Raw genomic sequence first — 9,944 nt, 5'->3', positions numbered from 1 at the left:
CATGCTGCTCATCCACTGTTCAGTCGTCCATTACTGTTTACAGATGAGAGTCTCTTTGCCAGTGAGAGAATTGTGAACGCTTAAAACTTACATATGTTGGCGTATGAGAATTCTCGCATTAATACAGTACGAAGATATCAACATCGTTTTGCAAATGAGCATTTGGTGTGGTACAGTGGACAACCAGTTACTCTGACCGCATGTTATTCCACAGCACCTGACTGCGGAGGGTATTGACAGTTGGAACAAGAACTGGGTGGCTTCCTTCATGATGTCCCACCCTCTACACGAACCAATTTATAGTTTATGCACGACGGTGGCCCTGCACATTTGAAGCAAGAGGAAATGGGTTACCTCATTGTTGCTCATCCCAATAAATGGATAGGTCGCTCAGGACCAGTTGCTTGGCCCGCTAGATCTTAACTCCCTTGACTTCTTCATTAGTGGTCTTTGCAAGGAGCTAGTGAATGTTGTTGCAATTGAGAATGTAGCACAACTACAGAAGGGAAATTGAAAATGACTGTGTAGCAGTGCATGAAATGTGCATTCTTATAGGACAACTATCCAAGGAGTTCCACCAAAAATATGCAAACAGCAGACTCTGTACACAAGTTATTAAATTACCAATAATAAACTCCTTTAAATAACAACAAATTCATATAACTTACAAAACTTAACAAATGGTTAAAGAGTGAGCTTTAAAAATCAATAACGGCAGCTTGCCACCATAAATCAGGAACCGTTTACAATAGTGCTTTTAGAGTTTATCCAAAAGACAAAATCCAAGCCGGCCGCGGTGGCCGTGCGGTTCTGGCGCTGCAGTCCGGAACCGCGGGACTGCTACGGTCGCAGGTTCGAATCCTGCCTCGGGCATGGCTGTGTGTGATGTCCTTAGGTTAGTTAACTTAAAGTAGTTCTAAGTTCTAGGGGACTGATGACCTGAGCCATTTGAACCATTTTGAACAAAATCCAATAATAAATTAACTTGGCATTACAATTTAAAATGATTTATACAAAAAACTTTAAGATAATGGCGCTTCGCACCATAAAATGAAAGAAACGCAACACGCAACCAATGAATACAATAACAAAATAATTTGATACAACCAAAGGGCGAGGGCAACTCCCAACGCCATCACAGAAGAGCGAGCTCTCAACACTTCGGAGCCTTCCCACTAGACACGGTCCCCGAAATAAACCGCTGAGAGCTCCCCGACATGCCTCCCACAACTGCCCATCACTTACGCACCTTGGTTATGTTCTGTAACACACGACAGAGAATATCAACACAAGATAATATTCAAAAATACAATATAAAATCCCGGCAGCACATGATAACCACGGCGCCGTTAACTCGGGCGCTCTTAATAAGTGCCGGAAGCCAACACACACAAATCTCAAACAATTCTCGCTTCTTAAAACGAAACAATAAAAGCCAAGCGCACATGAATAGTCAAACCACAGTCTTAGAAGTGCCTCAACGACACCAACGCCACTGTTCCACCAAGTTAATAATAACACAATAAAAAAATACAGAACATACCACTAAATGCTTTTACACAACCAAATTGACTAGATCGTGTTGTTCAGGTTTTAGAAGACGACATACACCAAGCAGCAGTAATTCACTATGTATATACTGTACAAAACAGCCCTTCTTAGACACACTTTACCTAACACACCGACTGCCAAATGTACCACACATGAACGCAACTCCGGGCAGGACTCCAGTTGAGCAAATAAATTAGTAACTATATATATGACGGTAGTATCTGTTCCCGAAAGAACAGTTACCGTGGATGACCATGCAGCTTTGCTAGAAATGAAATGATAATTAAATGGACACCCTAGCTGCAAGCAGGCGTTGATACACTTCATTGGGGACATGTTGAGAATGTGTGCCCCGACCGGGACTCGAACACGGGATCTCCTGCTTACATGGCAGACGCTCTATCCATCTGAGCCACCGCGGGCTACAGACGCACTATCCTCTGTGCCCGCGGTGGCTCAGATGGATAGAGCGTCTGCCATGTAAGCAGGAGATCCCGGGTTCGAGTCCCGGTCGGGGCACACATTTTCAACATGTCCCCAATGAAGTGTATCAACGCCTGCTTGCAGCTAGGGCAGGGCTTCACAACATACGTGCTCGCGGAGCAAGCTGTGAGCAGCAAGGCGCGAGCACGGAGCAGAGCGAGCACGCTACCCCCACTATCGGACCAGAGCGGAGAGTGGGGAGAGTCACGTGGGGTACACAACAGCTGCCGCCAGTCGATGTAAATCCGCGGCCACCTGCAGGGATATCACTCACGAATTATTACTGCGACAAATGAAACAAATAAAGGAGAATGTACACGTGCCTCATAATTTTATTAGCTTAGTGTATGTCTCGACCATCTGTAGACACTGAAACTAAAGAATTCCACGACAATCCTATATTTTCAACACTTTCTTCAACACTACTTAAAATATCACCTCCGGTTGTAGTGTTCTTCATGGCTACTACATCGAGGAGCTCCTCCCTCACCTGAAGGTCTCTGTTAACACCTCTAATAAATATGGCAAGCTGCGCTGTTCCAGTGATATCAACACTTTCGTCTAGAGCTAGAGAATACGCCATAAAATCTTTACAGATATTTGCAAACTGGCTCTGGACGTCGTCTGCCATGTCCTGTATGCGACGCATAATGGTCATGTCAGATAATGGCACAATCCGAAACTGTTCAGCTTGAGATAGACACAAATGTTCCGCTGCAACTACAAAATCATCTTTTATTAAATCGCCATCAGTGAAGGGGCGCAGGGATTTTGCTAAAAATAAAGCAATTTTGTAACTCACTCTGAGAGCTGCCTCAGTTGATTTTTCTTCGTCGTCCAGATCTTCTTCGGATAGCTTCCTTTTAAGTTTAATAACTTCCTATGCACGATCTGGTCAATCACATTTTCCACATCCGTAGTCTTTCGCGTGGTACGACATATAATGTCGCTGCAAATTAAATTTCGTAAAAGAATTCAGCGTTTTGTGACATACTAATCATTTTGCAACACCATCTTTTTCAGTAAACAGATACAATTCCTCCCAATGGGGTTGAACTGCGAAAGCATGGTTGGGGTTACACAACAGCGACTTCACATGATTCTTAACCAGCGAAGTGACTGTTACGAGCTGATCGTAGTACTTTAAACGTTACACAGTCGGCGCGAATTCAATAGGCACGCTGCGGCCCTATTCAAACGTGCGCGCGCATTTCCCCTCCCTCCCCACTCCGCGACCTTGCAGCTGCTCGCGAGCAGGTGCCTGAGCAGACGCGAGTACTCGTGCTCAAAACCGGCCAGTTGTTAACCCCTGAGCTAGGGTGTCCATTTAATTATCATTTCAAATAAATTAGTACCAACAAATATCGTAACGAGCCACACACACAGCGAAAAGTTCCAACAACACCGTCCCACATGAGAAAAGTTCAGAAACCGCTGCTGGAGCTTCCATGGGAAAATCTGAAGACCCAACCGAGCCCACACCCTAACCTGGTAGACGACTCCAAAATTCAGCAACTAGTTGTCTCCGGGCCCGAGTATCACAGGACCCCACCGGACAGGCAGGAAGAACAAGTACGCCGACTCCAATTAATCACCATCGCATGGCCAGCACAGAGACCACTCTGTTCATATTGCGAGGCACAATCACCTTAGCGCTAGTCACTACCGGTGAGGTAGAGCGAACTTCACGTTCCGTCCAGTCCCCGGAAAAACAACTACCCTCTCACTTTCCGCCGGCCACCGCAAACGCACGCCAGCGACGTCATGGCAAATCGCTACCGGAGCGCCACCCGCACCAGGACAGCGAACTGTAACCGATTACAGTGCGCGCTCTGAACAAGATCACAGGTTAGGGGCGCGTGCCATAGCAGTGCAGAATGAGACAAACGGAACTTGCGACATTCCGAGAGGGGTGAGCCATCGAGTACGTCACTGCCTTTGTCTACGTGGATAGTACACTACTGGCTATTAAAATTGCTACACCCAGAAGAAATGCAGATGATAAACAGGTTTTCATTGGACAAATATATTGTACTAGAACTGACATGTGATTACATTTTCACGCAATTTGGGTGCATAGATACTGAGAAATCACTACACAGAAAAACCACCTCTGGCCGTAATTACGGCCTTGATCCGCATGGGCATTGAGTCAAACAGAGCTTGGATGGCGAGTACAGGTACAGCTGCCCATGCAGCTTCAACACGATACCACAATTCATCAACAGTAGCGACTGGCGTATTGTGACGAGCCAGTTGCTCGCCCGCCATTGACCACACGTTTTCAATTGGTGAGAGATCTGGAGACTGTGCTGGGTAGGGCAGCAGTCGAACATTTTCTGTATTCAGAAAGGCCCGTACAGGACCTGCAACATGCGGTCGCGCATTATCCTGCTGAAATGGAGGGTTTCGCAGGGATCGAATGCAGGGTAGAGCCACGGGTCGTAACACATCTGAAATGTAACGTCCACTGTTCGGAGTGCCGTCAATGCGAACAAGAGGTGACCGAGACGTGTAACCAATGGCACCCCATACATCACGCCGGGTGGTACGCCAGTATGGCGATGACGAATACACGGTTCCAATGCGGATGCGACCATCATGATGCTGTAAACAGAACCTAGATTCATCCGAAAAAATTTCGTTTTGCCATTCGTGCACCCACGTTTGTCGTTGAGTACACCACCGCAGGCGCTCCTGTCTGTGATGCAGCGTCATGGGTAACCGCAGCCATGGTCTCCGAGCTGCTACTCCACGCTGCTGCAAACTTCGTCGAACTGTTCGTGCAGATGGTTGTTGTCTTGCAAACGTCCCCATCTGTTGACTCAGGGTTCGAGACGTGGCTGCACTATCCGTTACAGCCATGCGGATAAGAAATCCTGTCATCTCCACTGCTAGTGATACGAGGCCGTTGGGATCAAGCACTGCGTTCCGTATAACCCTCCTGAACCCACCGATTCCATATTCTGCTAACACTCATTGGATCTCGACCAACGCGAGCAGCAATGTCGCGATACGATAAACTGCAATCGCGATAGGCTACAATCCGACCTTTATCAAAGACGGAAACGTAATGGTACGCATTTTTCCTCCTTACACGAAGCATCACAACAGCGTTTCACCAGGCAACGCCGGTCAACTGCTGTTTTTGTATGAGAAATCGGTTGGAAACTTTACTCGTGTCAGCACGTTGTAGGTGTCGCCAGCGTCGCCAACCTTTTGTGAATGCTCTGAAAAGCTAATCGTTTGCATATCACAGCATCTTCTTCCTGTTGGTTAAATTTCGCGTCTGTATCACGTCATCTTCGTGGTGTAGTAATTTTAATGGCCGGTAGTGTATTTTGAACATGTCATGGGGTAAATGGAGAGTAAGTAATTATTTTGAATTTTGGGTCTATTCATGTAGTTGCTTTCTGGGAGGAATTAATTTTGTATGTATGCAGACTGAAGCGACGAATGAAAATTTGTACAAAAGCTGGGATTCGAAGCCGGGTCTCCTAATCAGTAGGTAAATGCGCCAATCACTACACCACCCTGGCACATTCATTTTGCACAACTGCACGAACTACCCTAGCACACCTCATTCCTCAATTCAAATTCCAGCACACCCTAGCACACCTCATTCCTCGATCCAAATTCTAGTTCACATTTCAGCCCTCTCGAATTCCATTAACATCTGCGGCTTTCCCAACTGTAATAAAAAAACTAAAAACACGCCTCGATTGCGGAAAAAGCACCTAGTTTTAAGTGTTAATCCAGGTGTACGCTCCACCTCACACGGGTTAAGTAGTGGTTGAAAATGAGTCTGAGCACTATGGGACTTAACATCTGTGGTCATCAGTCCCCTAGAACTTAGAACTACTTAAACATAACTAACCTAAGGACATCACACACATCCATGCCCGAGGCAGAATTCGAACCTGCGACCGTAGCAGTCGCGCGGTTCCGGACTGAAGCGCCTAGAACCGCTAGACCACCGCGGCCGGCCCGGTTAAGTAGTGGTTTTGACTTTGTACATATGTACTGTTTGTGTTTTCCTTTTCTTTTTCGTTTATATTTGTATAGCTATGGTGTTCTTTTAATCATTGACAAAGGTCTTCTTAGGCACTTGTGGGTTTTATTCCCGTTCTGAAGAAGGTGTAGTTATCTACGCCGATGTTGTGGCGTAACAAGACAGCCACGCGACTCGGAAGTAGCCGAAAGGCACGCGTTAACTCACGCAGGCCAGTGGATAGGTCTGAAACAGGATACGTAATGAATGCTATAAAGAAAAGTACGTAGCTCCTGGAATACTTAACTTTAATCCATCCTTGTGGTACATCGCTCTTGACGATACAAGTGAGACTCTTTAGATACAAGCTATGTAATGCTAATGGCGCCTTGCTAGGTCGTAGCCATTGACTTAGCTGAAGCCTATTCTAACTATCGGCTCTGCAAATGAGCGAGGCTTCGTCAGTGTGCATCGCTAGCTACGTCGTCCGTACAACTGGGGCGAGTGCTAGTAAGTCTCTCGAGACCTGCCGTGTGGTGGCGCTCGGTCTGCGATCACTGACAGTGGCGACACGCGGGTCCGACATGTACTAATGGACTGCGGCCGATTTAAAGCTACCACTTAGCAAGTGTGGTGTCTGGCGGTGACACCACAGCCGAAACCTGGGTTAAGACTTAACACTAGGTGCTTTTTTCGCAATCTAGGCGGGTTTTTAGATTCTTAATATATTAACCAACGATTGCTGACGCGCTGCGATGTTGAAGGTTCTTTCCAACTGTACTGAATGAGCACCTCATCTTCAAACGGAAACAGGGGATTCTGCCTGTAACCCAGACATGCGTGCCTTAATGAAATGAGACTATGTGTTTCCGGGGAACATGCAGACTAAAGCAACGAATGACAATTTGTAGCAATACAGCGGGCAGGGATTCGAACCCAGGTCTCCTGCTAACTAGGCAGATGCGCTATCCACTATTCCACTCTGGCACAGTTGCTTTACATAATTACAAGGGTTACCCTAGCCTGAAACCCTCCCCAACCCAAATTCCTATTAATGCCTGAGCCCACTTGATATTCCCTCAACTCGAACAGTATTGCAGAGGCTCCCCAAATGAGTTGGAATAGCATCTCAGCATCAAACGAAATGGGAGATCCTGCCTTAAACCCAGGAATGGGTGCTTTAATCAAATAAAACCTCGTATATGGTTCCAGAGACCGTGTACCGTGTACCGTGTACCAGGTATATACGCAGGCCGAAGCAAAAAATGAAAATTTGTGCCAATGCTGGGACTCAAACTCGGGTCTCCTGCTGAACAGGCAGTCGTGATGACCACTACGCAACCCATGCACAGTGGGTTTGCAAAACTGCATTGCCTTTTCCAGCAGTTTTGTGAGGATGCTTGATTATTCATGAAGCAGCACCTCACACATTTTATTCATATTTCAATGCTCTAATAGTAGTACTCCCTGGGCCTGTTAACAAACGAATTGGTAACCGAGTTGTTCCTTACAAAATTTGTATTACTACTTGCAAGCCGGTCGGAGTGGCCGAGCGGTTCTAGGCGCTACAGTCCGGAACCGAGCGACCGCTACGGTCGCAGGTTCGAATCCTGCCTCGGGCATGGATGTGTGTGATGTCCTTAGGTTAGTTAGGTTTAATTAGTTCTAAGTTCTAGGCGACTGATGACCTCAGAAGTTAAGTCGCATAGTGCTCAGAGCCATTTGAATCATTTGAACTACTTGCAAAAGGCATATGAAATTCCACATATTACTGACACACACAGTGATAACGGTTACTACAAGCCACACCACAAGTTGAGAAACAGGGCCAAATTTCTAGTAGTTTGCTGTCGAGTTGAGATTTTCACACACAAATGTTTTATTAATATCTTACAGAAACTAGCAGTACGACAATAAACAGCCTTTTAAACACGCCGCTAACGGCAATCAAGTAATTTATAGCAATACAAAAATTTAAAAATATTTCATTTTTTAAAAAAATAGAGGTAACAGTATGGCAATAAACAACCTTTCAAAACACGCCGCTAACGGCATTCAAGTAATTTATAGCAATGCAACAGTTTAAAAAATTTAAAGAACATTAGTAAACCGGCTACTAAAGTAAATACATAACTTTGTTAATAAAGTATGGTGAGGTAGTGAAGCTACCAACACCGCCATTTTTTAAAAAAATCAAAGGTCTCAGCAAACACACGATTAATGGCAATAAAGGAATGGAGGAATTTAAAAGAGTTTTTAAACAAAAGTGTCCTGGAATATCATTAGAACGTAAACTTGCAATAAGATGGCTTAACTTGCTGACGGAATTAGAGCTAACATCGTGCAAGGAAACGTTACACCACACAGTCCTGAATGAGCGACCACATGATCAACCAACAAGAAGCATGAATTTACTCATAACACACGACAGAATGGCGAAACTATTAAACTACCGAAACTGCACCTCCCATCGGGCAGTGGCAAGGGGAGTGGGGAGGATCACTGTCTTCAATTACACCGGTGCCGGGGGCGGAAAGCCCGATCGCCGGAGGCTGCAAGGCAGAAGAGGCACTGGTTATGCAGTTAAGCTTGAACAGCTCGCTGGGCTCGCACTGTCTGCTGTTAAGAAGGTGATTGTTTTTGTCGATATGACTTGCAATAACGACTGCGCGAAACGCCGCTATCTCGTTCGGGATGCTACGGCAGACACCCTCTAGAGCACCCCGAAGACTTCTTGAGCCCTCGGCTGTGATGGGTTTCAGGCTGTCAAAAGAACTATGGTGTGTGCATGCGCGCACGAGAGAAAGGTTGAGGCGTATTCGAGTGTACAATGATGGACACGGCGAGTCCGTCGTTTCCGTAGTGTAGCGGTTATCACGTCTGCTTCACACGCAGAAGGTCCACGGTTCGATCCCGGGCGAGAACAGTGTTTTCCTGCCTATGTCGCATACTACTCCAGTGAGCCACGTCATGTGTGGTCCTGCTGCATATACCTTCGTTATAGGAGTGCCGCATTTATTGAAGTTTCAAGTTACGATGGCAACCTTGTTACAAGTTCTCTGTGAAGCAAGTACCACAGCAGTAGTTTCCGTGGTGTAGCGGTTATCACGTCTGCCTAACACGCAGAAGGTCCGCGGTTCGATTCCGGGCGGAAACACTTTTTCATCACTTTAAACAAGACATACGGACAAGCATTTGCTACGATATGTACCGAAACCTTCGTAATCACCTTCATACGTTGGACGAGAGGGTCAGTTGGTCACAGCAAATATGAAATTTACATTATATTGACGACCAGCTATTTGCGCTGACTCAGCCGCCGACGTGCGACCTGTTTGCACAAAACGCTAGGGCTCATCCGGGATTTGAACCCGGGAACACCTGCACCCTAAGCAGGAATCATACCCCTAGACCAACGAGCCCTTTGACAGCGCGAACGCGAACTATGCCAGCAAACTGCATCCCTCGAAGTGGTCCGGGGTGCTCTGTGAATCTAGTGCAGCTGGCAAGATGGGCGAGGTGCTTTCCAACACGCCACGGTCACGCGACAACACGCTCTGTCACCGGAGTTCACGTCTTCTCTGCAACGTTGACGGATAGTGACCGCTCCTTCACGTTAGGTGTCTCGTTTTTAAACTCCAGTGTTGAAACGGAGGACTTAAAGAAGCTTGTTAACGTCCCACCAAGGTGAAATGAACAGCAACTACTCGTGGAGCGATTCTGTACACAACCAACACGCGGGGAGCTCTTCCGTCAACTTCACCCGCTCGTTACACACAACCGACATACGTCACCTGGCGAATTAGTACAACCGACCACGCTGGTCCGCGCTGGCGAGTCACACTGCGCTCCCGTGTCCCCCAGACTCTGAGCGCACGCCCCTACTCCCACGCCACCACAGGAAGTTAACCACCGGTCA

At 46.7% G+C, this 9,944-nt stretch overlaps 4 non-coding genes across 4 annotated transcripts; 3 read left to right on the top strand and 1 right to left on the bottom strand.

The window, feature by feature from the left end:
• The first annotated feature begins 1,995 nt into the window (after positions 1-1,995).
• Positions 1,996-2,070, top strand: Trnat-ugu (transfer RNA threonine (anticodon UGU)). Its single transcript has one exon. It is a non-coding gene; the product is annotated as a tRNA-Thr (tRNA).
• Positions 2,071-8,878: 6,808 nt separating this feature from the next.
• Trnav-cac (transfer RNA valine (anticodon CAC)) lies at positions 8,879-8,951 on the top strand. The gene has a single exon. It is a non-coding gene; the product is annotated as a tRNA-Val (tRNA).
• Positions 8,952-9,109: 158 nt separating this feature from the next.
• Trnav-aac (transfer RNA valine (anticodon AAC)) lies at positions 9,110-9,182 on the top strand. Its single transcript has one exon. It is a non-coding gene; the product is annotated as a tRNA-Val (tRNA).
• Positions 9,183-9,375: 193 nt separating this feature from the next.
• Trnap-agg (transfer RNA proline (anticodon AGG)) lies at positions 9,376-9,447 on the bottom strand. Its single transcript has one exon. It is a non-coding gene; the product is annotated as a tRNA-Pro (tRNA).
• Between the last annotated feature and the right edge of the window lie 497 nt (positions 9,448-9,944).

This window comes from Schistocerca nitens, chromosome 7, assembly GCF_023898315.1.
Source record: "Schistocerca nitens isolate TAMUIC-IGC-003100 chromosome 7, iqSchNite1.1, whole genome shotgun sequence".
In the NCBI taxonomy this organism is placed as follows: domain Eukaryota; kingdom Metazoa; phylum Arthropoda; class Insecta; order Orthoptera; family Acrididae; genus Schistocerca; species Schistocerca nitens.
Note: the sequence above shows the minus strand (reverse complement) of the source record. Positions and strands in the feature narration are given on the sequence as shown.